We start from the raw sequence: 26,810 nt of genomic DNA, 5'->3' as shown, positions 1-26,810 counted from the left end.
GTTCATGAACAGGGGGTTGGGGACCCCTGTTCTAGGGCTTCGTTTGGAAGTGTGCCAGCCAGTGCCGGAAACCTAACAAAAGTAAGCGAACAAAGGTATTGTGAGTCATGCCACCATCATTCTGGCAAATTGATGTTTTATAGCTGGCCTCCCATTGCTTCTTTCTTTCTTTCTTTCTTTCTTTCTTTCTTTCTTTCTTTCTTTCTTTCTTTCTTTCTTTCTTCCTTCCTTCCTTCCTTCCTTCCTTCCCTCCCTCCCTCCCTCCCTCCCTTCCTTCCTTCCTTCCTTCCTTCCTTCCCTCCCCCCTGCCCCCTCCCCCTTCCCTTCCCTCCCTCAACTGTGATTCTGGGTGACTAACAAGGCGTTCTGTGCGCCTTCGGTGTTGAGTCATGCCTGCCACATGACCACGGAGACGTCTTCAGGCAGCGCTGGCTCTTCGCTTTGAAACGGAGATGATGAGCCCCGCCCCCTAGAATCGGGAACGACTAGCACATATGTGCAAGGGGAACCTTTACTTACCTTTAACAAGGCATAAAAATAGCATTAGCAAAAATACAGTGAACACGCAGCTCTCCCCTCCCCTAGTATAGGAATCACTTTGTGAGAGTGCCCACAATCTTCAATATTAAAAACGTTGGTGTTTGAATCCCTCCATTATTAGAATACTTTTTAATAAGAATAAACTTGATTTTGTGAATCAAGTTCCGATTTGTGTATTCATAGATAATTTAGATAACCCTGAGGGGACGCGGTGGCTGAGGGGATGCGGTGGCTCAGTGGCTAAGATGCTGAGCTTGTCAATCAGAAGGTTGGCAGTTCGAATACCTAGCTCTGTGTAATGGAGTGAGCTCCCGAGCTTCTGCCAACCTAGAAGTTTGAAAGCACATAAAAAATGCAAGTAGAAAAATAGGAACCACCTTGGTGGGAAGGTAACAGTGTTCTGTGTGCCTTAGCCATTTAGTCATGCCAGCCACGTGACCACGGAGATGTCTTCGGACAGCACTGGCTCTTCGACTTTGAAACGGAGATGATCACCACCCCCTAGAGTCAGGAATGACTAGCACATAAGTGTGAGGGGAACCTTTACCTTACCTTTACCTAGATAATTTAGCCTTAGTATTCTGCAATCCTATGCTTATCCCAAAGAAAATGAAATAATCTTTATTCTACACGCAAATAAGATGTATGTTTTGGCTTTAATAGGTTTTAAACAAAGGTTGCACTTAAAGAAAAGAAAAGATGGGACATTTAAATAAAAGTGTTGTCCCATCTTCCATGCACTTACTTTCTTATTGCATACATCCAGACAGGGAGAGGATGACTGTCTGGGGAATTCTGGGAGTTGAAGTCCGCAGGTCTTAAAGTTGCCCAGGTTGGACACCCCTGGTCTAATGCTTAGAAAGGAATGCATTTTGTAATTTAATCATTTTTAAACGAACTCCAGTTAGAGAGTCTTCCTGTGTTTATTGTAGACCTCTCTCCACATTCCTATCAGCAAATCGTTTTTTCTTTCTTTCTTGCCAATCTTTCTTTCTTTCTCTTCTTTCTTGACAGTCTGTCGTCCGGTGAGTTGGTCAGCAGCCAGAGGCACCGATTTAAAAGTGAGTGGTTCCGGGGGCAGCTCCTGCAGCTCCAGGAAACCCGGGTCAGTTTTAGAATCTGCTGTCAGTTTTGTAAACAGGAGGCTGCTGAGTGAATTGAACAGAAGGGTGAGATTAGCATATTAATAAGGCTTTTGCTAATCGCCTACCCTCCCCCTTTCCTCCTCCCTTCAGTCCCCCCTCCCCCTCCCTCTCCAATGAATCTAGGAATAGAGACACTGGCAGTCACATTGCGGCTGGTTGGCCGCCTTCCTTCTGCTTGCTTGTCTAGGGAAAAAGGTGGCCTCCCCTTGAAACGATCGAAGCAGAGGAAGACCCTTGAAACGGAAAGACTATAAGCGCCTGGCTGCCGGATCGCCAAGGAAGGGGCTCGCTGCTGGAGAGGGGTGGGTGGGGGTCTTTTCAGTTTTGGCTTACACCTCTGCACCAAAGTGAAGAAAAGGGACTAAGTGGGATTCCTCCTGCTGCCGTTGCCGCCGCTGCCGCCGAGTCCATTCAAGTGGCAGACTCCCCAGCCCTCCCCCAGGAGTCAATACTACTGGAGAGAGCTGAATTGGATCATTGTAACGCCGGAGCCTGGCACGACCCCTGCACAATTGTGTGTATGTGGCTCTTGGATTTGTCAGGGCAGCAGGCCCGGAAACAAGCAGGTGTTACGTATATGGAGAGGAGCGGCTGTAGCCCATTTCCAATATGCTGGGCTAAAGGTACCCGAACTTCAAGATTTTGTACATGTTTTCTGATTCTGTGTTTGTTTCCCCATTGTTTTTGTGCCTGCGTGATCCGAAGTTGGTGCTCTTGAGAGGAGAATGGGCATGACATTGCAAACAAAGGGGCTATATACTCTGGCTGTGTCATATATATATATATTTCCCCCACTCACCTCATGATTAGAAACATTTTTTCTGTCTTCAGCGTAGAGAGCCAATGAATGGGAATTATTGTTCGCTTCATGACTTCATTAAGAAAACAACCCTGATCCACCTAATGGATTTTCCATATATTTCAATATCCTTTAATAAAGAATTTTTAAATTATATTTGGGGGCAGGCTACGTAAACTACTTGACTCGAAAGTTGGCGAGTAGGTTCTAGTTGGTGCAGAATGAATTGCATGGCTGCCTCTGAAGAGGAATAAACCCGAGACTTGCTTTTCACTGAGGACAGGATGATGGAAGCTGACTTGAAACTGAAGTGGTGCAAAAACTTGGCTGCATGCTGTTGCCCAGATATTTCTTACTGAACTTAAGATAACTAAACGCTCCGTTCTATAAAAGTACATTCATGTCCTAGTTAATAGTGAAGTATCATTCTCTTGTTTCTTTTTGGGTAAATCTAAGGCAAAGGTGATGGTAGCGTTAATGTTAGGCTAAAAAATAGCGGGAAGACTTCTCTGGGATGACGATCAGGTGAAGTGGGGACAGTTTGTAGTCTCCCCCCTCCCCCCCGGCAGTTGTCCAAGCATTATCTTTTCCCATGCCAACAGACAGCAAGAATATGGCAGTGCTTGGTTTGTGACATAATTGGAGGTTAAAGATGAGGAAGCCCACTGAGGACCTATTTAACTCCCCAGTGTGTAATTATTCATCGAGTGTGCCCCAATGTGGTGGCATATAAATTTCACGTATTCCAATTATAGGTCCTGGCAGGACATTTTATAGTGGGCATCTCTCTCTCTCTCACTTTCTCCCAGAGCAGAGCTATAGAAAAATGGTGATATCACTGCCTCTTGCAAGAGAGAGAGAGAGACCCTTCTTGGTTCCAGCCCTGTCTTCCTTCAGAGGCCAATGAGTGCCCATCAAGGCTTCCCAAGGGCTCCCGCAACCTTTTCTCTCTCCGCCCCCCCCCGAAGGAAGCAATGTTAGAACTTTTCCTTGCCTTACCTTTGGGGCAAGTAGAAATAGACACAGTGGAGTATCCAGTCTCTGCTATAGGAATTAGGATTTGGACACTTAAGTTCAACAGCATCATACTTGGGCAGGCATCTTGGATAGCAGTCCGAGGGACAGAACAGTCTGAGATCTGTCAGAGTTGTTTCATTTTTATCCTCTGCTTCCTCTAGGGAACTAGATCCTTGCTCCTCATCCTCTACTACTGTTTTCATAATTCTTTCTCAAAGTAGTTTAAGGTGAGAGATAATTATTTTTCCAAGGTGACTTGATGGCCTAGTTCTCCCTGCTTCAAATCGCTATGCCACACTTTTTCCTCAGTATTATATCATGCATTTACTGAATACTATAAGCTCATTCTCTTTCTGTGCTGGAGGAATTAGCATCTTCAGATAATCTGTTAATGCATTTTTTTCCTGGATGTTTGCTGTACTTTAGAATTATCCCAATATGTACTGAGATCGTGCAGCAATCTAAAATGATGCCCAGCCTAAATATGTACTCTCAACCTCAGTAAAGTGAGATAGATTTGTTACAGGTTATGCTCAAGGAGAGCAGGCGCTTAGGTGTGCTCCACGCTCAGTGCATGTCACATCTCTGTCCCATGAGCTGCACTGACTGCCAGTATGCTTCTGGGTTCAGTTCAAGGTGCTGATTCTGACCTATAAAGACCTTCATGACATGGGGTCAGGTAATTTGAGAGACTGCTTCTCCCCAATTATATCTACCTGTCCCCCAGGGAGTTCTGGCGGAAGAGGCATGCTCTCTTGGTCTCATTTTTGGAGAAACGCCCAGCAAACTCACCCTTTCTCTCATGGTTTTTGCTATTCAGAATATAATTCCTCCCTCAAGGAATACATTATCCTCAACCCTGTCACCATTTTGTAAGGTCACTGGGCCTGGGGATCAGGAGATATGATGAGTTTGCTTTTACCCTGGTTGCAATTAATATGCTTCTTGTTGTTGCTTGTTTTTTTTTAAATGCTGTTCTTAATTAGTATCCCAAAGGTGCTTTTTCAAAAGGCAACTGGACTTTGTTTGTCCTTGAAGATGCTTCATTTCTCACCCAACAAGCTACTTCAGTTCTGACTGAAATGTGGAGGATGGAGGGATTTATATTTCTTGTAGTCATCCGGTTGTTACAGAGGGGGAGAAATACGACACCATCTATCTCCTATTTATGACAGTCCTTTCAGCACTTCCAAGAAAGTTCCATACACATTTGCACTGGTCAGGTAACTCTGAGGGCACAGATAAACCTCCAAGTAAGTGATGGCAAACCTATGGCATGCGTGCCACAGGTGGCACACGGAGCCCTCTCTTCAGGCACATAAATCATCACCCCAGCTCAGCTACACCACGCACCTCCCCCTCAACAGCTGATTTCTGGGTCTCTGCCGTACACGCGTGGGGTGGGAGGCGGGGTGCATGTGGTGGTCATGAGTGCATGCACAGAGGGGGTGGCGCTCCTCCCGCCCCTCTTTTTGATCACAGAAGGCTGCAGGGAGACAAAAAAGTTAGCCATCATTAATACAATACAATAGCAGAGTTGGAAGGGACCTTGGAGGTCTTCTAGTCCAACCCCCTGCCTAGGCAGGAAACCTTATACCGTTTCAGACAAATAGCTATCCAACATCTTCTTAAAGACTTCCAGTGTTGGGGCATTCACAACTGCTGGAGGCAACTTCTGTTCCACTGATTAATTGTTCTCACTGTCATCCCCCCTTATTCATGATCTAATTTTGGAGGGGGAGCCGGACCTCGCGGGAATAACGGAAACCTGGTTGGGCCACGAGGGAGGTTTACCCCTCGTGGAAATGTGCCCACCAGGTTACCAAGCATTTCACCAGCCCCGGGCCCGGGGAAGGGGCGGTGGGGTAGCAGTGATTATCCGGGAGGACTTAGAGCCGAGGGAGTCCACTGTGCCACAGACGTCCGGATGTGAATCCCTTGTTGTGAAATGGGGCCCTGGGAGGCAGTTGGGCCTGCTGATAGTATACCTGGCTCCCCGCCATACATCAGCGACCCTGCCTGAGCTCCTCGAGCTGATCGCATCGGTGGCGGTTGAGACCCCCAAACTTCTAGTGATGGGGGATTTTAACCTGCCATCGGTGGGAGAAGCATCAGAGGGGGTTCGGGAGTTCATGGCTTCCATGATAGCCATGGACCTGACTCAAATGATTCAGGGCCCGACACATGAGGGAGGTCACACCTTGGACCTTGTTTTTGTCTCTGGCCAGTGGTTGAGTGATCTGGGAGGAGTGAATTTAACCATCACTCCTCTGTCATGGTCATATCACTCACTCCTCCGACTTGACTTCCCTGGTGCTACCCCTCGCTGCGGGGAGGCGGAACCGGAAAACACTAGATGGTTCCGCCCCAGGCGCCTGATGGAACCAGATAGGTTCCAGACGGAGCTTGGGCCACCTCCTGCAGCCCTGATCCGCCCTCGGGTAGAGGACCTGGTGGCCGCGTGGAATAATGCGACTACCGGGGCCTTGAACCGGGTGGCGCCTTTGCGGCCTCTCCGGCGGCAACGATCCACCCTGGCTCCTTGGTTTACCGAGGAGCTAAGGGTGATGAAGCGCCGCAAGAGATGCCTAGAGAGTCGTTGGAGATCCTCCCGATCCGAATTTGACCGAGCACAGGTACGAGCCCATTTGAGGACATACCTAGTGGCATTGAGAACGGCCAAACGTCAATACTGTGCCGCTCTCATTGCATCCGCAGAGAACCGCCCTGCCGCCCTGTTTTGGGTGTCCCGCTCCCTTCTGTTTCAGAGGCCGCGGGAGGCCCCTTTACAGGGTAGGGCAGACGAATTTGGGAAATATCTGCTGGATAAAGTCGCTCAAATCCGGAAGGATTGGGTCCCCTTCAGTGGCCCAGTCGAGACGCCAGTGGTGAGTCTTGAGAAACCTTTTTGGGAGGAGTTTGACTTGGTTGTCATCGAGGATTTGGACAGATTGCGTGGACGACTGCGACCTACCACATGTTTATTAGACCCGTGTCCCTCCTGGCTTGTACTGGCATCCTGGGAGGTTACACGCGACTGGCTCCTAGGCCTAGTGAATGCTTCGTTGGTTGAGGGGTCTCTTCCGGCTGCCTTGAAAGAGGCGGTGGTGAGACCCTTGCTCAAGAAGCCTTCCCTGGACCCTACGGAGCTGGCCAATTATTGTCCTGTCTCCAACCTTCCCTTTTTGGCGAAGGTTGTAGAGAGTGTGGTGGCTTCTCAGTTCCCACGACATCTGGAGGAGAATGATTATCTAGACCCGCGCCAGTCCGGCTTTCGCCCCGGGCACAGCACAGAGACGGCCTTGGTCGCGTTGGTGGATGATCTCTGGAGGGCCAGAGATAGGGGTTGTTCCTCTATCCTGGTCCTATTAGACCTCTCGGCGGCTTTTGAAACCATCGACCATGGTATCCTGTTGCACCGACTGGAGGGGTTGGGGGTCCGGGGCACCGTTTTACGGTGGTTTGGCTCCTACCTCTCTGGCCGGACGCAACGTGTGTTGGCAGGGGAGCAGAGGTCGACCCTAAGCCCCCTTACCTGTGGGGTGCCACAGGGGTCGGTCCTCTCGCCACTCCTGTTCAACACATACATGAAGCCGCTGGGTGAGATCATCCGTGGTTTCGGGGTGGGATATCATCTGTACGCTGACGATACTCAGCTGTACATTTCCACCCCGAACCACCCCAACGAGGCCGTCGAAGTGATGTCCCGGTGTGTGGAAGCCGTACGGGTCTGGATGGATGACAACCGACTCAGGCTCAACCCTTCCAAGACGGAGTGGCTGTGGGTTCCGGCCCCCCGGTTCAACCAGTTAATCCCATCTCTGGCCATTGGGGGCATTCAACTCGCCCCCGTGGAGCGGGCGCGCAATTTGGGCGTCCTCCTGGATGCCAGGCTGTCCATGGATGACCATGTGACAGCCGTGGCCAGGGGGGCGTTCCACCAGGTTCGCCTGGTGCGCCAATTGCGCCCCCTATTGGACCGGGACGCCCTACGCACAGTCACCCACGCGCTGGTGACGTCTCGCCTGGACTACTGTAACGCTCTCTACATGGGGCTTCCCTTGAAATGCACTCGGAGACTGCAGTTGGTCCAGAATGCGGCCGCGCGGGTGATTATGGGGAGTACGAAGTACTCCCATGTGACACCTCTCCTGCGCGAGCTGCACTGGCTTCCTGTGGTCTATCGGGTGCGTTTCAAGGTCTTGATTACGATCTTTAAAGCGCTCCATGGCTCAGGACCTAGTTACTTGCGGGATCGTATTCTGCCCCATACATCCCTGCGACCAATTCGCTCGCACAGAGAGGGACTCCTCCAGGTGCCGTCCACCAGACAGTGTCGAGGGGCGGCGCCTAGGAGTAGAGCCTTCTCTGTGGCGGGCCCAGCCCTGTGGAATGACCTCCCTCCGGATATTAGGACGACGTCCGACCTCCGTTCCTTCAGAGTTAAGCTCAAGACCCACCTATTCCAAGTAGCTGGCCTGGCTCAACCATGATCCAACTATATCGCTCCTGACGGGTTTTTTATTAATGTAATTCAATAGAATTTATTTATCGGGGTTTTTAAATATTGTGACTTTTTAATTGTTTGAATTGTTAATTGTTTAATTGTTTTTTAGCTATTAGCCTACCTCCTCCTTGTATACGTTTTGTATACGTTTTATATACGTCCTTGTTATATGTATGTCCTGTCCAGATTTGTATTGTATTGTATTGTACTTTGTATTTTATTTGTTTTATTGTACGCCGCCCCGAGTCCTTCGGGAGAGGGCGCGGCTTAGAAATAAATATTCTATTCTATTCTATTCTATTCTATGAAGTTTCTCCTCAGTTCTAAGTTGCTTCTCTCCTTGATTAGTTTCCACCCATTGCTTCTTGTTCTGCCCTCAGGTGCCTTGGAGAATAGTTCGACTCCCTCTTCTTTGTGGCAACCCCTGAGATATTGGAACACTGCTATCATCTCTCCCCTACTCCTTCTTTCTCTTAAGCTAAACATACCCAGTTCCTGCAACCGTTCTTCATATGTTTTAGTCTCCAGTCCCCTAATCATCTTTGTTGCTCTTCTCTGCACTCTTTCTAGAGTCTCCACATCTTTTCTACATCGTCGTGACCAAAACTGACTGCAGTATTCCAAGTGTGGCCTTACCAAAGCATTATAAAGTGGTATTAACACTTCACGTGATCTTGATTCTATCCCTCTGTGGATGCAGCCTAGAACTGTGTTGGCTTTTTTGGCAGCTGCTGCATACTGCTGGCTCATATTTAAATGGTTGTCCACTAGGACTCCAAGATCCCTTTCACAATTACTACTGTTGAGCAAGGTACCACCTATACTGTACCTGTGCATTTCGTTTTTGTTGCCTAAATGTAGAACCTTACTCTTTTCACCATTAAATTTCATTTTATTAGATAGTGCCCAATGTTCAAGTTTGTCAAGATCCTTCTGTATCTTTAGCGTATCTTCTGGAGTGTTGGCTATTCCTGCCAGCTTGGTGTCATCTGCAAATTTGACGAGTTCCCCATTTATTCCCTCACCCAAATCATTGATGAAGATGTTGAAGAGTATTGGGCCCAAAACAGAGTCTTGGGGTACTTCACTGCATACCTCCCTCCATGTAGATGCAGTTCCATTGAGGACTACACGTTGAGTGCAGTTGGTCAGCCAGTTATGAATCCATCTGGTGGTGATGCTGTCCAACCCACATTCTTCTACTTTACCTAGTAGTAGGTTATGGTCTACCTTATCAAATGCCTTACTGAAGTCCAAGTAAACTATATCGACGGCATTCCTCTGGTCCACTAATTTTGTCACTTTGTCAAAGAATGCAGTAAGATTAGTCTGGCATGATCTGTTTTTGACAAACCCATGTTGGCTTTTGGCTATTACTTTGTTTGCTTCTAGGTGTTCACTAATTCGTTGCTTGATTATCTTTTCCAGAATCTTTCCTGGTGTTGAGGTCAGGCTGATAGGTCTGTAGTTTCCTGGATTTATTTTTTCCTTTTTTGAAGATGTGAACCACATCGGCTCTTTTCCATTCCTCTGTCAGTTCTCCGGTGCTCCAGGATCTCTGAAAAATATAGTTCAGTGGTTCTGAGATCTCATCTGCCAGTTTCTTCAGAACCCTGGGGTGTAATCCATCTGGTCCTGGTGATTTGAACTCATCTAGGGTAGACAGGTGCTCACTTATCATTTTCTTCCCTATTTCAATTTGTATTCCTAATCTGATTTTTGTGGTGCTGTTTTGATAGGTTGGACTGTTTTATCCCTTTGTCTAAAGGCAGATGCAAAAAATGAGTTAAATAGTTCTGCTTTCTCCCTGTTGCTTGTCAGCTTCTTGCCATTTTCTCCCAGCAATGGACCAATTTTTTCCTTAACTCTTTTCTTGTTTTTAACATGTTGGAAGAAGCTTTTTTTGTTATTTTTTACTTTTGTGGCAAGCCTTTCTTCATTGTGAGCCTTAGCTTTCCTCACTTCATCTTTACATGCTCGGGCTATTTGCTGATATTCTGCCTTAGTTATGTTCCCCCCCCTTTCCACTTTTTGTACTTATCTTTTTTGTCTTTCAATTTGTCAGACAGTTCTTTATGCAGCCATGCTGGTTTCTTTTGGGAGCTGTGATTTTTCTTCTTCATTGGTATTGTGCTAGACTGGGCTTTTGTAATTTCATTTTTCAAAATTTCCCAAGCTTCTTGAGTTGTTTTCCCCTTGAAGATTCTCATCCATGGAATTTTTCCCAAGCTCTCTCTAAGTTTATTGAAATTAGCTCTCTTAAAGTCCAAGACTCTGGTTTCATTTTGTTCTACTACTTTTGTTTGCATAATGTTGAATTCTGATATTGCATGGTCACTTGCCCCCAGGGTTCCTGTGGCTTCAACACCTTCTATCATTTCCTCTCTGTTAGTGAGAATTAAGTCCAATATGGCTGATCCCCTTGTTCCCTTCTCTACTTTTTGGAAAACAAAGTTGTCTGCTAGGTTTGTTAGGAATCTGTTGGATCTTCCACTTGGTGCAGAGTTTGTTTCCCAGTTGATGTCAGGGTAGATAAAATCTCCCATTACTATTGTGGTGTGCTTCCTACATACCTTAGTTAGCTGACTAGCAAAAAGTTCATCTACTTCCTCTGCTTGGTTGGGTGGCCTGTAGTATAGACCTATGGCAATGTCATCCCCCCCCAACCTTTAATATTGACCCAAGTGGTTTTGCTCTAAGTGGTCTCAGTGAGTCTCAGAAAGAGTGCTAATGACCAGATGGTTACAAGGAATATAAATCCTTCCATCCTCCACCATTCAGTCGGAACGGAAGAAATTTCTTGGATAAGAAGTGAATCTTCAAGGAAAAAATAAAGTCCAGTTGTCTTTTGAAAAAGCACCTTCAGAGCAACCATGACCTGAGTGACTGAGAATCTTGATACATGTTCTTAATAATTGTTAGCTGCTCATAAATCTATGAATCTAAATGAAGAAAGAAAGAAAAAACAAAATTTTCCAGATTTCTGCAATCAGCAATGTCATTTCTCAGAAATGTGAAAGTTGAAGTTCACCTTTCTGCATCATGTACAGGTTGGGAAACCCTGAACTATTATAATTAGAAATCAAACAGTTTTTTGAAAAGATCTTTTTGTTTTTAACATGAGTAATAAATCTTTATTTGGTTAAGGATATTTTGTTATTTTACACAGTAAAAAGTGCCCTTAAAAAGTAATTTACTAGCCTGTCCAGATAAAAATCTGGATATGCATTGCTTATTCCACTGTTGTGATTAGCTTTAGTCTTTTAAAAAGCTATTACATTGATAACAGCTTGATTGATTAAATGGCTAAATGAACAAACTCGTGATTTGTTAGTTCTCTGCATTGAACAAGATACCACGGCAAAAATTTAATGATTGCATTTTGGTTTTCTCAAATGCTAGTTTAAAATACTACAAATTACTCTGTTATTTTTCAACTAAGATGTAAAGTTGAATAAATCTGAGTCTGAGCATTCAGGTACTGTTTCTGTTTGCTCATCTGTAGGATGACAGTCTCCGCCTGCATTTGTGGATTTAGAAACTCCTTTCTTCCTTCCTGCGTATTTTTAATTTATGAAGCACATTAGTGTGCTGTACATATACCAGACATTCATTGGGAAGTTATGAGAGGTAACTGGAACTAACATATAAGTGAAGTCTTGCAAAATATTAGGGAGAAATGCAATAGAGGGGAGACCTTTAGCAATAGCACTTAGGTTTATACATCATTTCATAGTGCTTTACAGCCCTCTCTAAACAGTTTACAGAGTTAGGCTATTGCCACCAACAGTCTGGGTCCTCATTTTACTGACCTCAGTAGGATGGAAGGCTGAGTCAACCTTGACCTGGTCAGGACTGAACTCCTGGCAGTGGGTAGAGTCAGTCTGTAATACTGCACTCTAACTACTGCATCACTACGGCTCCTAGGTATTACAGAGGCTATAGTTTTAGCCAGAACGGCTTGTTTTCTCACTTCTATTTGTAAGAAGTGTATACTTTGGGTATACTAATGAGACCAAACTCCAAACTGGTGAATAAGCTCAGCAAATATGTGTTTCTATTGAGAGAGAGTTTAGCCTTCTGGCACCCAACAAAGAAGCAAGCTAGGGAGTAACTCTCCTCTTCTGACCAATAGTAACTGAAACTGGCTTAAGAGGGAGAAAATAAAATTGTATCTCTGATCCCCAATCCCAGCCCAGGAAAATTCCATGATTGACACCATTGAAAGCCACTGAGAGATCAAGGAGCACAAGGTTGTATGTAACACCTCCACCCTGGCTCTACCACGGGCCAACCACAGGTGTGTCCAAGGTGGTTTCTGTACTAAAGCCTGGTTAGAAACTTAACTGAAATGGGTCTAGATAACCCAGAATTCTCATCAACTGCAGACTGGCCAGCTTTTCTTTTTTTAAAAAAAATATTTTTATTGTTTACATATAAATATATTGAATACAGTGTAATTGTCCTGGCATTCTACTTGCCATGAAACAAAGGTAAAAATAAATCTCTCTCTCTCTCTCTCTCTCTCTCTCTCACACACACACACACACACACACACACACACACACACACACACACACACACACACTCATACACACACAATTTTAAACAGTGCTAGTGTTGTACAGTTATTTTTGACCACCTTTTCAACAACCATCCCTAAAAAGGAAGGGTTGTAGACAGGACATTAGTTGCAGTGGTGGGCTGTTGCTGGTTCGGATTGGTTCGCCCGAACTGGTAGCTCCGAGCACCGGTTGGCCCCGCCCACCCGCAACCATTTGTACACTTCTGTGGAGATTTCCTGACAACAATATGGTGGCCTGCCATTTCCTTTTTTCAGGATGTGTTTTTTTACTTTTCCTAGTGGTCTTTTGCTCAAATACTAACATCTCCATTAGCTAGTAATTATTAGGACTATATAACCATTCAGATTTGAAGGGAAAATATGATTTGGAGTTATGGTTACTACTGTCTTTTAATCCTGCCTTTTAAAATACATTTTGGTCAAATCAAGGGGGAGAACATAGCCAGTGCTTCTGCTTCCTATTTAGTATGTTTGAGCACACATGTTGTGCCTGTCAGCACCTCCTTGAATCAAACACTTCTGTAAGAAATTGCTGACAGGTGTGATGTATGTGTTGCCCACAAGTGTCCTGAATCACTTTCCCCCTTGGAATCTGAATTGTTGTGCAGCCCCTTTGAAAAAGTTGGTATAGTAACCAAGTCTGTCGAATTGTTAACTTGGTTCGTATTAATTGTTCTTTAGCAGGGAGCTAACCAAGACTGGAAGCCTAGAATACAGCCATTAAATGAAAATTTTAGAAGTTTGGTTTCTAAAACAATATTCTTCCATTATTTAACCCATAGGTCTGTGTAAACTGTACATAAGGTCTGTTCACAACCTAGGCTTTTTATGTATCTTCCTACCCTACCGTGTGAATTGGGGTCAGTTTCATGTTGATGTGCAGAGCGATATTGAGTGGTGTAAAATTGATGTGGTATGTGGTCTTTTTGTGTTCTTCTCTCATGCTTATTCATCTGGTTAGAATATTTCGAATTCTAGCATTGCTTGGTAGGTTTGGTTTGGGGAAATGAAATCAAATGCTTCATGTTCCAAGGCTTTTGAAATAGCAACAGCACTTATACAGGTAATCCTCAACTTATGACCACAATTGAGCCCAAATTTTCAGTTGTTAAGCGCATCATATGTTAAATGAGTTTTGTCCCATTTTATGACTTTATTGCCACAATTATTAAGTCAGTCACTGCAATTGATAAGTTAATAACCTGGTTGTTAAGTGAATCTGGCCTCCCCATTGACTTTGCTTGTCAAGAGGTTGCAAAAGGGGATCACGTGACCTCGAGTCACTGTAACCATCATAAGTACGAACCAGTTGCCAAGCATCTGAATTTTGATCACAGGATCATTGTGCTTGAAAGGAGGTTGTAAAAGGGGATCACATGACCCCAGGACACTGCAACGGTCATAAATATGAGTCAATGGTGAGGCGTCTGAATTTTGATAATGTGATTATGGGGATACTACAATGTCGTAAGTATGAAAAATTATTATAAGTCACTTATGGATTCGTAACTGGCTGACCAACCGCAGTCAATGGGTAGTCCTCAATGGAACTGCATCTACATGGAGGGAGGTATGCAGTGGAGTACCCCAAGGCGCTGCTTTAGGCCCAGTACTCTTCAACATCTTCATCAATGATTTGGATGAGGGAATAAATGGGGAACTCATCAAATTGAGTTGCAGATGACACCAAGCTGGCAGGAATAACCAACACTCCAGAAGATAGGCTTAAGATACAGAAGGATCTTGACAAACTTGAACATTGGGCACTATCTGATAAAATGAAATTCAATGGTGAAAAGAGTAACGTTCTACATTTGGGCAACAAAAACGGAATGCACAGGTACAGTATAGATGATACCTTGCTCAATAGCAGTAACTGTGAAAGGGATCTTGGAGTCCTAGAGGACAACCATTTAAATATGAGCCAGCCGTGTGCAGCAGCTGCCAAAAAAGCCAACACAGTTCTAGGCTGCATCAACAGAGGGATAGAATCAAGATCACGTGAAGTGTTAATACCACTTTATAAGGCCTTGGTAAGGCCACACTTGGAATACTGCATTCAGTTTTGGTCACCACGATGTAGAAAAGATGTGAAGACTCTAGAAAGAGTGCAGAGAAGAGCAACAAAGGTGATTAGGGGACTGGAGACTAAAACATACGAAGAACGGTTGCAGGAATTGGGTATGTTTAGCTTAAGAGAAAGAAGGACTAGAGTAGACATGATAGCAGTGTTCCAATATCTCAGGGGTTGCCACAAAGAAGAGGGAGTCAAACTATTCTCAAGGCACCTGAGGGTAGAACAAGAAGCAATGGGTGGAAACTAATGAAGGAGAGAAGCAACCTAGAACTGAGGAGAAATTTCCTGACAGTGAGAACAATTAATCAGTGGAACAGAAGTTGCCTCCAGAAGTTGTGAATGCCCCAACACTGGAAGTCTTTAAGAAGATGTTGGATAGCCATTTGTCTGGAACGGTATAGGGTTTCCTGCCTAGGCAGGGGGTTGGACTAGAAGACCTCCAAGGTCCCTTCCAACTCTGCTATTGTATTGTATTGTATTACTTTTTTCAGTGCCGTTGTAATCTTGAACAGTCACTAAACAAACTACTTGTATACTGCCCCATAGGGCTTTACAGCACTCCATCGGCAGTTTACCAAATGTCAGCATATGGTCCCCAACAATCTGGATCCTCATTTTATCGACCTCAGAAGGATGGAAGACTGAGTCAACCTTGAGCTGGTCAGGATCGAACTCCAGGCTGTGGGCAGAGTTAGCTTGCAATACTGCCCTTTAACCACTAGGCTCCTGGAAAGAGAGCATTGTTGACCCCAGGGGCACTAATATGAGGAGCAAGTGACATGTGTCCTGTTTTCTGATTCCTGATGGAGGATCCAAGTAAAAGCTCTCTTTATTTGAAGATTTGCAGATTTTTATCTTGGCTGAATGTAATGAAATTTTGCCTGAGATCCATATTAGTGGTGGTGGGTTAGAATGTAGTATTGCAACCTAACTTTGCCCCTGCCTGGAGTTTGATTCCAATGCTGCTCAAGGTTGACTCAGCCTTCCACCCTTCCAAGGTCAGTAAAATGAGGACTCAGATTATTGGGGGCAAAAGGCTGTGAACCTCCCAGAGAAGGCTGTAATAATAATTATTTATTGTCAGTGCACAACATATGTACAATGAGATGGTTGAGCTCCCTCAGCGCACCCCCCCAACACAATACAAATCTCTCTCTCTCTCTCTCTCTCTCTCTCTCTCTCTCTCTCTCTCTCCCTCTCCCTCTCCCCCTCCCCTCATATGTACAATGAGATGGTTGAGCTCCCTCAGCGCACCCCCCCAACACAATACAAATCTCTCTCTCTCTCTCTCTCTCTCTCTCTCTCTCTCTCTCTCTCTCTCTCTCTCTCTCTCTCTCTCTCTTCTCTCTCTCTCTCTTTCTCTCCCCCTCTCCTTCCCTCCACACACACATACCCTAACCCAATAAATCATATTAACACACACCCAGTCCCATTACACCAGTGCGAACCTGTTACATGTTGTACCGGCCCTGTAAAGCACTGTGAAGCGGTATATAACTCTTAACTGCAATTACTATTTCTGGTGAAATTTGGTTTGACCTGGCTTGCAGTTTCCTTGTGAAGCCTAGCGATGATCAATTATGCAGTGCTAATTTACATAACACACTGTTTTTACAATGGTCCATATTGTTCCTGTTGAGGTACCATGAAAATAGAGTTTATTCCTATTTGATTCACTTTTGTGACCTTCTCAGAAGGAAAGTCAAGGGGGAAGCCAGATTCACTAAATGATGGGGTTACTAACTTAACAATCGCAGCGATTCCCTTTAACAACAGAGGCAAGGAAGGTTGTAAAATGTGGCAAAAGGTACTTAACAAATGTCTCACTTAGCCAAAAGTTTGGGCTCCATTGTGGTCTTCAGTTGACCATTACCTAAAGTTGCCTGGAGGATTTCTTTTGGTGTAGACAAGTTGAGTAAATACTTTGAATAAGGCTAGAAACTGAGCAAAACGGACTCAATATAGGGAGGTTCTTTGGCATGAAATAGTATCCCTCAAACTCTCTTGTCACCCTTTTTGAAAGAGAAAGTTGTTTTAGAATTGTGAAGAACACAGCAAACTTTAAAAATAATATTATATTCAATTATATTAAAAGAGATGGAATTTATTTGTATTCCATGTAGAAACAATGCTTTCTCTGCAATTTTGTTGTCTCTATAATTTATTTAACATATATTTATGATTACAAGCATTGCTACTTTTTGGTTCTCTCCTCTCCTATTTTTGGGCCTCAGCTTCTGTTTTTATGCGGTAAAACGGTATAATTTAGCAAAGCAAGGTTGCATTTGTTAATGTCATTTTTTATCAATCAAGCTTTCAAGCCGTCTGCAATGCATATAGTGTGTATTGGTCGAATTAATGTGATCAAAATAAATACTATTTCCAGGGGTCTTAATCCCCTGCAATTTGGTCTACCAGAACTCAATTCATTTATCTTTTGTTTCATAGTATCATTTGGTTAAAAAGGAATATTTCAAGGGTGATCAAAATTACTCTTTCTTCTGGAGAATTGTAAATCAAGTTATATTTTGCCTATTCTGCATTTGCTCTGTAAACCGCTTAGACAGAGCTGTAAAGCACTATGAAGCGGTATATAAATGTAAGTGCTATTGCTATTCATGTAGGATGAAACAGGTGGGAGGAAATGACAGGAGCTTTTAGAGATTTGTATAGAAATTGTACTGATATGTTGAGAGGTGTGCACAAATGTTCGTGCCAAGAAAAATGACTGAAAAAGGAAGTAATAAACTGGGAGAAGGTTGAAAAATGACAAGCCTGCTCTTGTACAGGACTTAAGTAGACAAATGCTAAAATATGGGTTTGATTTGCTTATGTGGTGATTGTTACTGTGTGGATAGAGGTTTAGCGAGTCTTTTTGATGATAAAAGTGTGCGGTTGGAGATGTGAAGGGTTGTATAGCTTTGAATGCAGATGATGTTGTGGCGGAAAATTCAATTTGCAGCAAATGTTGGATAGGTGTTGTGATTCAGGGACAAATATGGATTGAAATTTAATCTAGCACAGACCAAATTGGTGCCATGTCATGAAAAATGAAAGATGAAAGGAATGATTGGAAAGTTATGGATGCTATAAATGGTGGAAAAGTATTGTCTGGAATGAGTTTGTGCGCCTTGGCAAAATGTTTACTCCGAATGAAAAAGGGAATGGAGAATTTTTACATGTCGTTGTTGTAGTTGTGGTAGTGACCACTGCACACTCTGTTTCAGAAAATGAAGTACAAGTAGTCTTTGACTTGCGACAATAATTGAACCCAACATTTATTTTTCTAAGTGAGACATTGAGTTTGGTCCCACGTTACTACTTTTCTGGCCACGTTGGTTAAGGGAATCACTGTAGTTGTTAAGTTAATGACACCGTCGTTAAGTGAATCTGGCTTCCCCATTGACTTTGCTTGTCAGAAGGTCCCAAAAGGGGATTGCATGACCGCGGGATACTGCAACCGTCATAAATATGAAACAGTTGTCAAGAATGTAAATCACAGGACTGTGGAGATGCTGCAATGGTCATAAGTGTGGAAACACTTTTTTCTGTGCCGTCGTAACTTCGAACGGTCATTAAATGAACGGTTGTAAGTTGAGGACTAAGATACGTTGTTGCCCAATGTGTTCCATGAAAGTTGGGTAAAACATAACACTCAGCTGAATGAAAATGAAAGTTTCTTTTATGTGTGTGATAAAAGAATATTAGGCAAGGTCAAGAATGGCTAAGTGCTGAACAAATGTGGATTGCATGTAAATGTGGAGACCGCTACAAAAGAAGCACATTGATCCTAGAGACAAGATGAGCATCTAATTGCAAAATAAATTATTAAAGAAGATTCAAAGGAAAGAATTGAGTTTCAGGAGGAAGGGTAAGACTGCAAAAGTTGCTTTCGGACGGAGTTTATGAGATCCTCAGAAAAAGGGAGATGAGAAGTTGGGTTGAAGAAAAAAATCAGATTATAAAGCTGAGGTTTGGCAACTTTACGACTTGTGGACTTCAACTCCCAGAACTCCTCAGGGAGTCGAAGCCCACAATTCGTAAAGTTGCAGGGTGGGAGACCCCTGTTATAAAGCAGTGGATGGAAGTGGCAGAACCAAGCTTTAGAAACTGTAGACACGGTGAACGATATTGTAAACTATATTTCTTTTTTTTTACAATCTCATATCTTTTGGGCGTTCTGTTGGCAATTGCTTTTTTGTACTTTGCTTGCCCTGAAAGGACATAGATAGCATGATGAGTATGTAGATATTTTAGGCAATGATACATTCTTAAGGTTTTAATGTAGGACTAATTGTTTTGCTGAATTAGTTTTTAACTGACCTTGTGGTGCTCCAGTGCTGTTGTTGGTTGTCAACTTGCTACTTAGCTGCTACTGACGTAGGAACTGCAGAGCAATTGTTCAAATGCATGGGTACCTTGTGTTTTTAATTTAATCTTAAAAGACAATAGAAATCGTTTGAACAATTTTTTTTCACTGAGTGTACATCTTGAAAATGATAAAGCTTCCATCATTTCCCTCCCACTTTTAACCAACTTCATACTTGCACTTATATATATTTATGCCGTGGGAAAGTAGTAAATTGAAAGCAACAATATATGCATATACTTAAGGGTAAAGGTTCTCCTCGCACATATGTGCTAGTCATTCCTGACTCTAGGGAGCGGTGTTCATCTCTGTTTCTAGCCAAAGAGCCAGCTTTCTGAAGATGTCTCTGTGGTCATGTGGTCGGCATGACTAAACGCCGAAGGCGCATGGAACGCTGTTACCTTCCCACCAAAGGTTGTTCCTATTTTTCTACTTGCATTTTTATGTGCTTTCGAACTGCTAGGTTGGCAGAAGCTGGGACATCTAACGGGAGCTCACTGTTAGCGGTGCTAGGGATTCGAACCACTGAACTGCCGAGCTTTCTGATCTACAAGCTCAGTGTCTAAGCCCTTGTATGCATATACTTAGAAGATTTAAATGAATTGTTCGAAAACATTCAGCTTTACAAGTGAAGGATATTTAGAAAGCTTTGCCAGTTCTGTGGCTTACAATTTCCCCCTTTTCTGACTTGCATAATTTACAATGACCCCATTAAAAATATTGGAAATCTTCTGGGAAAAAGAAGTAAAAAGCATTTACACATTTTCTCATAATTGATAGTTTGGGAAGAATTCCATGGATGAGAATCCTCAAGGGGAAAACAACTCAAGAAGCTTGGGAAAAATGAAATTACAAAAGCCCAAACTAGCACAATACCAATGAAGATGAAAAGAGTAAGGTTCTACATTTAGGCAAGAAAAACTAAATGCACAGGTACAGTATAGGTGATACCTTGCTCAATAGTGGTGACTGTGAAAGGGATCTTGGGAGTCCTAGTGGACAACCATTTAGATATGAGCCACCAATGTGCAGCAGCTGCCAAAAAAGCCAACACAGTTCTTGGCTGCATCAACAGAGGGAATCAAGATCACGTGAAGTGTTAATACCACTTTATAATGCCTTGGTAAGGCCACACTTGGAATACTGCATTCAGTTTTGGTCACCACGATGTAGAAAAGATGTGGAGACTCTAGAAAGAGCGCAGAGAAGAGCAACAAAGATGATTAGGGGACTGGAGGCTAAAACATATGAAGAACGGTTGCAGGAACTGGTTATGTCTAGTTTAATGAAAAGGGGTTGCCACAAGGAAGAGGGAGTCAAACTATTCTTCAAAGCACCTGAGGTCAGGACAAGAAGTAATGGGAGGAAATTAATCAAGGAGAGAGAAGCAACTTAGAACTGAGGAGAAATTTCCTGACAGTGAGAACAATTAATCAGTGGAACAACTTGCCTACAGAATGCTCCAACACTGGAAGTTTTTAAGAAGATGCTCGATAACCATTTGAAATGGTATAAGGTTTTCTGCCTAGGAAAATCACCCGCGACGCCTCCACAACACTCAAGTTGCTTGGCGTAGCGTCGTGCAGGCGCCGTAGGCCCCGAACAGCTCAAATTCCGGTAAGGAGAACGGGCGGGCGGGTGGGCCCTCCGGAGCATCGTACCGGAACGGTACCTGGTGCTCCCAGCAGGCACCAGCATACCGCCTGCAACCTACCACTGCCTTGATACTATAATCATCAATTGTTTTCTAGTTGGAAGACCAGAGGTGGTATTCTGCTAGTTCGGACCGGTTCATCTGAACCGGTAGTGGAAATCGCAGGTGGGCCTGCCCCCCCTCCCCCCGGGCTTTATGCCATCCCATTTAGGCACTCTTTTTAGCCTTTATAGCGAAGTGCATCTGCGGAAGACTGAGCGCATGTGGTGCGTGGCTCACATTTGCGAACTGGTAGGGAAGGTGAGTGAATACCACCCCTGGGGAAGACTATATCCCAAGGAACCTCTGCACATTTTCTACTAATAACTCAGCATTGGAAAGGTATTGCTACAGGGAGTCCTCGACTTACAGCAGTTCATTTAGTGGCCATTCAAAGGTACACTGAAAAAAAGGACTTAGGACCATTTTTCACAAAACCGTTGCAGCATCCCTATGGTCACCTGATCAAAATTCAGACGCTTCACAACGACTCCTATTTATGACCTTAGCAGTGTCCCAGGGGTCATGCGATCCCCTTTTGCGACCTCCTTTCAACCGAAGTCAACGGGGAAGCCAGATTCACTAAAAAACTGTGCTACTAACTTAACAACTGTTGTGATTCACTTTACAACTGTGGTAAGACAGGTCATAAAATGGGGCAAAGTTAACTTTACAACTGTTTTCATTTCGCAACAGAAATTTTGGATTCAATTTGTGGTCATAAGTTGAGGAAACCTTTATTCGTTTAACGATGGTTCAAATTTACGATGTTCTTGGAAAAAAAGGATTTCTGACCCGCACTTCTGACCAGTCCCATGGTCATGTGATTGGAGTTCAGGTGCTGGGCATCTGGCTCGCATTTATGACGGGTGCATCTTCCTGCAGCCTGTGATTGCAATTGCCGATTACTGGCAAAAGATGCCGATGGGAGAAGCTGAATTAGTTTAATGCAGGGGTGTCCAAACTTGGGAACTTTAAGACTTGTGGACTTCAACTCCCAGAATTCCCCAGCCAGCATGGCTGGCTGGGGAATTCTGGGAGTTGAAGTCCACAAGTCTTAAAGTTCCCAAGTTTGGACACCCCTGGTTTAATGAATGCTTGATCCGCTTAACAACTGCCATAAAGACTGTCATAAAATCGGGTCTGACTTGATTTACGACCGCAATGGCTTCTAACAGACAATCTGGCTCCAGTTGTGTCCTACATCAAACCTAAACCTGTACTGAGAAATTGTTATTTTTTCCAAATTCTTTACTTGTGTGCTATCATCCTTCGAAGGCCTCCGTGCTGATACATAACTCTATTATGCTGTTTTATCTAATTAAGAAAGGACGAAAGATTTTTGGACTGGCAGCTGGAATTCAAGAACTGGCCAGAAATGGGTTAATATATTTTTAAATAAAAATCTACAAACTAATAAAATGAAGATTTTTATTAGTAGCGGTAATTGCCTCTCAATTACGTGATCTGTAAACCTGAAATGAAAGCTAATAATGATGATTAAGATGCTCCTGGCTTGGTTTTAGTTACAATGCCTTTGGCTTGCGTTTAGGAATAGGCAGTATTTAACTAGGCCGCTTGGCATATGCATGACATAGTAACAAAGTGACTAGCAGATGTAAACAGAGACCTAGAAACCTAGAAAATTGACTGCAGAGAAAAATCTAGTGGTCCATCTAGTCTGCATTTTGATTTTTTTAAAAAAATTATGAGATGATGAACATGTGCCATGTTTAAACTCGGTTACTGATGACTGATCCACTACCTCCGCTGGAAGTAGGTTCCAAGCTTCCACTCTTCTTTCTATTCTTGATTTTTGCTTAATAGTATAGTATTATAATCATGATAAAATATTAGTTAAGAAGCCTAAACGAAGCCTAACCTTTTACAGCACGGAGTAAAAGGAGAACCGAAGATTCGTGGTTTTGGATTTGCATCATTCAAACTTTTCTGATTGTAATCATGGTTAATTTAAGGTTATAGCTGCATTTGATTGTGAATTCTCTAAAATCAATGGACTTCCTGAATGGGTTTTAAAGTTTTTCTCTGGAGCTTGGACACTTTTTCTTACTGCTTTAGTAATGGTTTTCTGGAAAACTGTGTTCAGTAGTGGCAATGTTAACCTTACACATAGCTTAGCAAATTCATATCAGGAATATTTACTTTCTTGGTCCTAGAATACCAGACACCAAGTTATTACTTTGTTGGATTAATATTTACGAAATTTACTCCACTACCGTCTAGAAACTCCAGTAACACTTAGAGAGTTTTTAATTTTTATTTCCAGTTGCAAAATTGCTTAGAAGTTATAATGCAAGTTAATTTGACCTGAGAACCTGGTCATTTCAATATGGCCATACAGTAAGAAAACTTTAATAATAAAGGAAAAGGAGAAAGGTGACATATTTCTTCAAATTGCTGATTACATTATCAAGATTTATGGTGGCAATACTTAAATGTAATAATCTAGTTTATTGCTTATAAGAAACATGCTTTTAAATGCTGTCCTAACATCAATGAAATCAGCTAAACTAACTTAGAAGGTGAGGAAGCAGAGTTTATGGTTTGTTTAAATTCTGACCCAGTTAGGATTGATAGATTGGAAAAGGCAGAACATTTTCAAATCCTGGCTTCAAGTCTGATTAGGTAAGGAAGCAACTTATCAAACATTCAGCTCTGGATATAATAAGAATGACTGTTTAGAATTTAGACTTTTTTATTGGCCAAGTGTGTTTTGCTAATGTTGTTAGTAGAAATAATTAGAGCAGTATTTAATTAGCTTATTTTCATTTTTATATCATTTGCTTATAAATAAAAAAATCTGCATTAAGATGATACAGTAGTGGTTGTAAAATCTCATTAAAGTTAGATGATATTTAAATTGAATTTACATTGACAAAAAACAAGGGGCACACACATCAATATAGTGAAAGAAAAAAAATCCTGGGTTTAATAGAAAACATTCATGCAAATGCTTCCCTAGAACAGGTTGGTTGATTATCTCTGAAGTCTCTGAAAAAGTTTCTGATCCTAATTAACAGTGAGCATTAGTAAACCCAAATGAACCTAAGTTTATGTAGGCGATTCTGGTATCAACATGGTTATATCCCTTTTTAATCCCACACACAGGAGCATGCCCAGTGCTGCTTCCAACACTGTTATTATGTTCTAATTATGCCCTGGACTCAGAATTTTAAAGCAAGGTACAGCATCATATAGAAGAAAACAAGCATAATCTACTATTTGTTTTATTTTGCTTAATGTTTATTTTATTTATCTGTGTTTTCCCCAAAATAAGACCAGGTCTTATTTTCTTTTGGGCTATGAAATAAGCATTAGGTCTTATTTTCGGGGATGTCTTATTCCCCCCCCCCCGCCATGTATGGGAGGCTCACTGTCTTCTGTTGCTCACGGTGAGGCAGGAGGCCACGTGGCGTGCCAGTGTTGAGGGTGGAGTTGCCCCACACAGACTTAAAACATAGGGCCCCCACAGCCAGGCTGCCCATGCTCTGACACCTGCCTCACCTCGTGGCCACAATACCTGCCTAGTTGCTACCATGAGCAAGCAGAAGTGGGCCAGTGGCCACTGGGCTCCTGCTGCACATGGTCAATGGTTCTGCCACTGCAAGGCAGTTGTTGGGGCATGGATGGCCTGGCTATGGGGGCCCTGAGGTGAGCCTGTGCAGGACGTGTGGGGCAGCTCCATCCCCTCGCCTTGTCCCACTTTGTGTCGATGACACCATGAGCAATCAGATGGAGTGGGCAGGCGCTGGCTGCACAGGCGCTTAAGTAGGGCTTATTTGGGGGTAGGGCTTATATTAGGTGAATGTGAAAAACCCACTAGGTCTTATTTTTGGGATAGGTCTTATTTTCAGGGAAACAGTAGTTTATTAAATTTGTTTGCCACCTATCTCATCCTATTGTAATGCTGCAAGTTGCTTTCATATTGGAGGAAATACGTATATTCGATACAAATCAAAATAATTAAAAATATTGATTTTTACATATTGATATGTAATATAAGAAACAATTGGATTGTTGGCATAACTCTTGAATGAATTCGAGAACATTCATCCTAGGGGTTTTGCTTTTTGCTTTGCAAGTGCAGGGTCTGCTTTTTTCAGGTTAACAGAGTGTTGTTCTATTGCAGGGGTGTCCAAACTTGGCAACTTTAAGACTTGTGGACTTCAACTCCCAGAATTCCCCTGGGGAATTCTGGGAGTTGAAGTCCACAAGTCTTAAAGTTGCCAAGTTTGGACACCCCTGGTCTATTGGTTGCGGCAGAACTAATCGGTTTGCAGGCAAGACTAGAACTCACAGTTTCCTGGTTTTTAGCTTGGTGCCTTAACCACTAGACCAAACCTGTCTCTCGGTATTAATTTTGAGAAAAATAATTAAATAGAATTACCATGATTCTAAATTGCTCCTGGGAGGGAAGGATATTCTTATTCAGTCTGGCACTTGGAATACAAATTCAGTTTTTGCTGCTGGTGTACATATTTATCTTACTACTTTTAATTTAATTGTATTGTTGTTTGGACTTCAGTTAATTGACAGAACGATGGAGTATATACCTTTTAAAAGGCTTTGCTCTCCCCATTCTCTAGTTGAGATAAGCTTTGTAGGATTCTTGCAATCTTTCCAATATCAGGCAGAGTGGCAAAAACAGCCATCTTACCACTTCAGGTGTGAATTGGTCCTAGCATGCAGTTGGTTACAGCCGCCAGTCAACGTTTGATTTGTTTTAATACCGTAAGCAATATGCATTCCGGCTTGTACAAAATGCTTAATTTGTTATGGAGGTTAAGAGTGAAATTGAGATTCTTGGTTGTGGAAAATACCAAATGTCAACTAATAGGTAACAGAACGTGTGCGCCAAACATAGAATAGTGTGCAATATCTGCTTAAAAATCAAGGGATACCAGCCCAGGGCATTTGTCATTCCCAAAACCTGGGTTAGACATCTGGCCTACGCCTTGGGCTAACCTGTGCTCAGCTTCTCTTACCAACTGCAGTTTCCTCTTTCTTTCTTTCTTTCTTTTTTTTTGTACACACCGCTGCAATGAAACATGATCCAGTAAAAGACTGTCAAGATTCCACTATTGGCTAATTATTTTAGCAGGGATGTAGAGAATGTAAACATGCCATGATTACTAACAGGAGGTATATGAATGTAAGGCAAACATTTTGTGGCAGAGGAGAAAATGCTGGAGAAGAGAATAGGGAGGCTGGGTGATTTAGAAGACAGGAGTACTAAATCACCGAGTTTTGCTGTGTTATCGTCCTTGAATTACAGTGAAGATTTCATTTATAGCCGGGAAACCTCCACTTAGTACAGTGTTGGTGAACCTTTTCAGCACCAAGTGCCAAAATGGGAGTGTTGGCGTGCGGGTCACCTGATCTTCACAGACACACACGTGTACTGGAAACTGGAAGAGCAGCCACCCTGTGTGCATGCGTGCAAGGGAAGATCTTCCAGTTTCCGGCGTGTACATGAACATCGGGCATCTGGTTTTCTGGTTTTTGGCGCACACGTGCATGCAAAGACTAGCTGACTGGTGCTTATGCGCATGCCGGAAACCAGAAGATAATCTTCCCAGAATGCACATCCGCACCAGGCGGCTGCTCTCCCGGTGCTTCTGTGCGTGTAAAGACCAGCTGGCCAGCATGCCGGAACCAGGAATAGCAATGGGCAATGGCTCGCATGCCTGGAGGGATGGCTCTGCGTGCCACTTCTAGCATGCGTGCCATAGGTTCGCCATCACAGACTTAGTACATGCTTGCCTTATGCGCGCCTGTACATGTATTCTAATCCCTCTGGATAAAATTTTAAATAAGGTTTGACTTTGGGTGTTTTAAGTGTTTTTTAATTGCTTTTTGCTGTTTTTAATTAATTGATTATTTATTTATTATGTGTTGTATAATGCTTTTTGTATATCTCCTCCTTGTTATTTATTTGTTATGTAGTAAATTGTACGCCGCCCCGAGTCCCTTGGTGGAGAGGGTGCGGCATATAAAATGGATTAATTAATTAATAAATAAATAAATAAATAAATAAATAAATAAATAAATAAATAA

General features: G+C 43.1%; 1 protein-coding gene across 8 annotated transcripts in view; it reads left to right on the top strand.

The window, feature by feature from the left end:
- The window catches only part of PTK2 (protein tyrosine kinase 2), a 265,732-nt gene that overhangs the window by 90,959 nt on the left and 147,963 nt on the right, over window positions 1-26,810 (top strand). The window contains exon 1 of one of the 8 annotated variants that reach the window (XM_081951052.1): window positions 2,285-2,308. The exons of 6 other annotated variants lie outside the window; for them this stretch is intronic. The gene's annotated coding sequence lies outside the window, so the exon portion shown is untranslated. Of the gene's footprint in view, window positions 1-2,284; window positions 2,309-26,810 lie in introns of those variants that run through there. One more of the 8 variants, XM_081951046.1, reaches the window with a different exon arrangement.

The sequence above is a fragment of the Natrix helvetica genome, assembly GCF_964273705.1.
Source record: "Natrix helvetica genome assembly, chromosome: 4".
Classification (NCBI taxonomy): domain Eukaryota; kingdom Metazoa; phylum Chordata; class Lepidosauria; order Squamata; family Natricidae; genus Natrix; species Natrix helvetica.
This window is presented reverse-complemented; position numbering and strand designations above follow the sequence as displayed.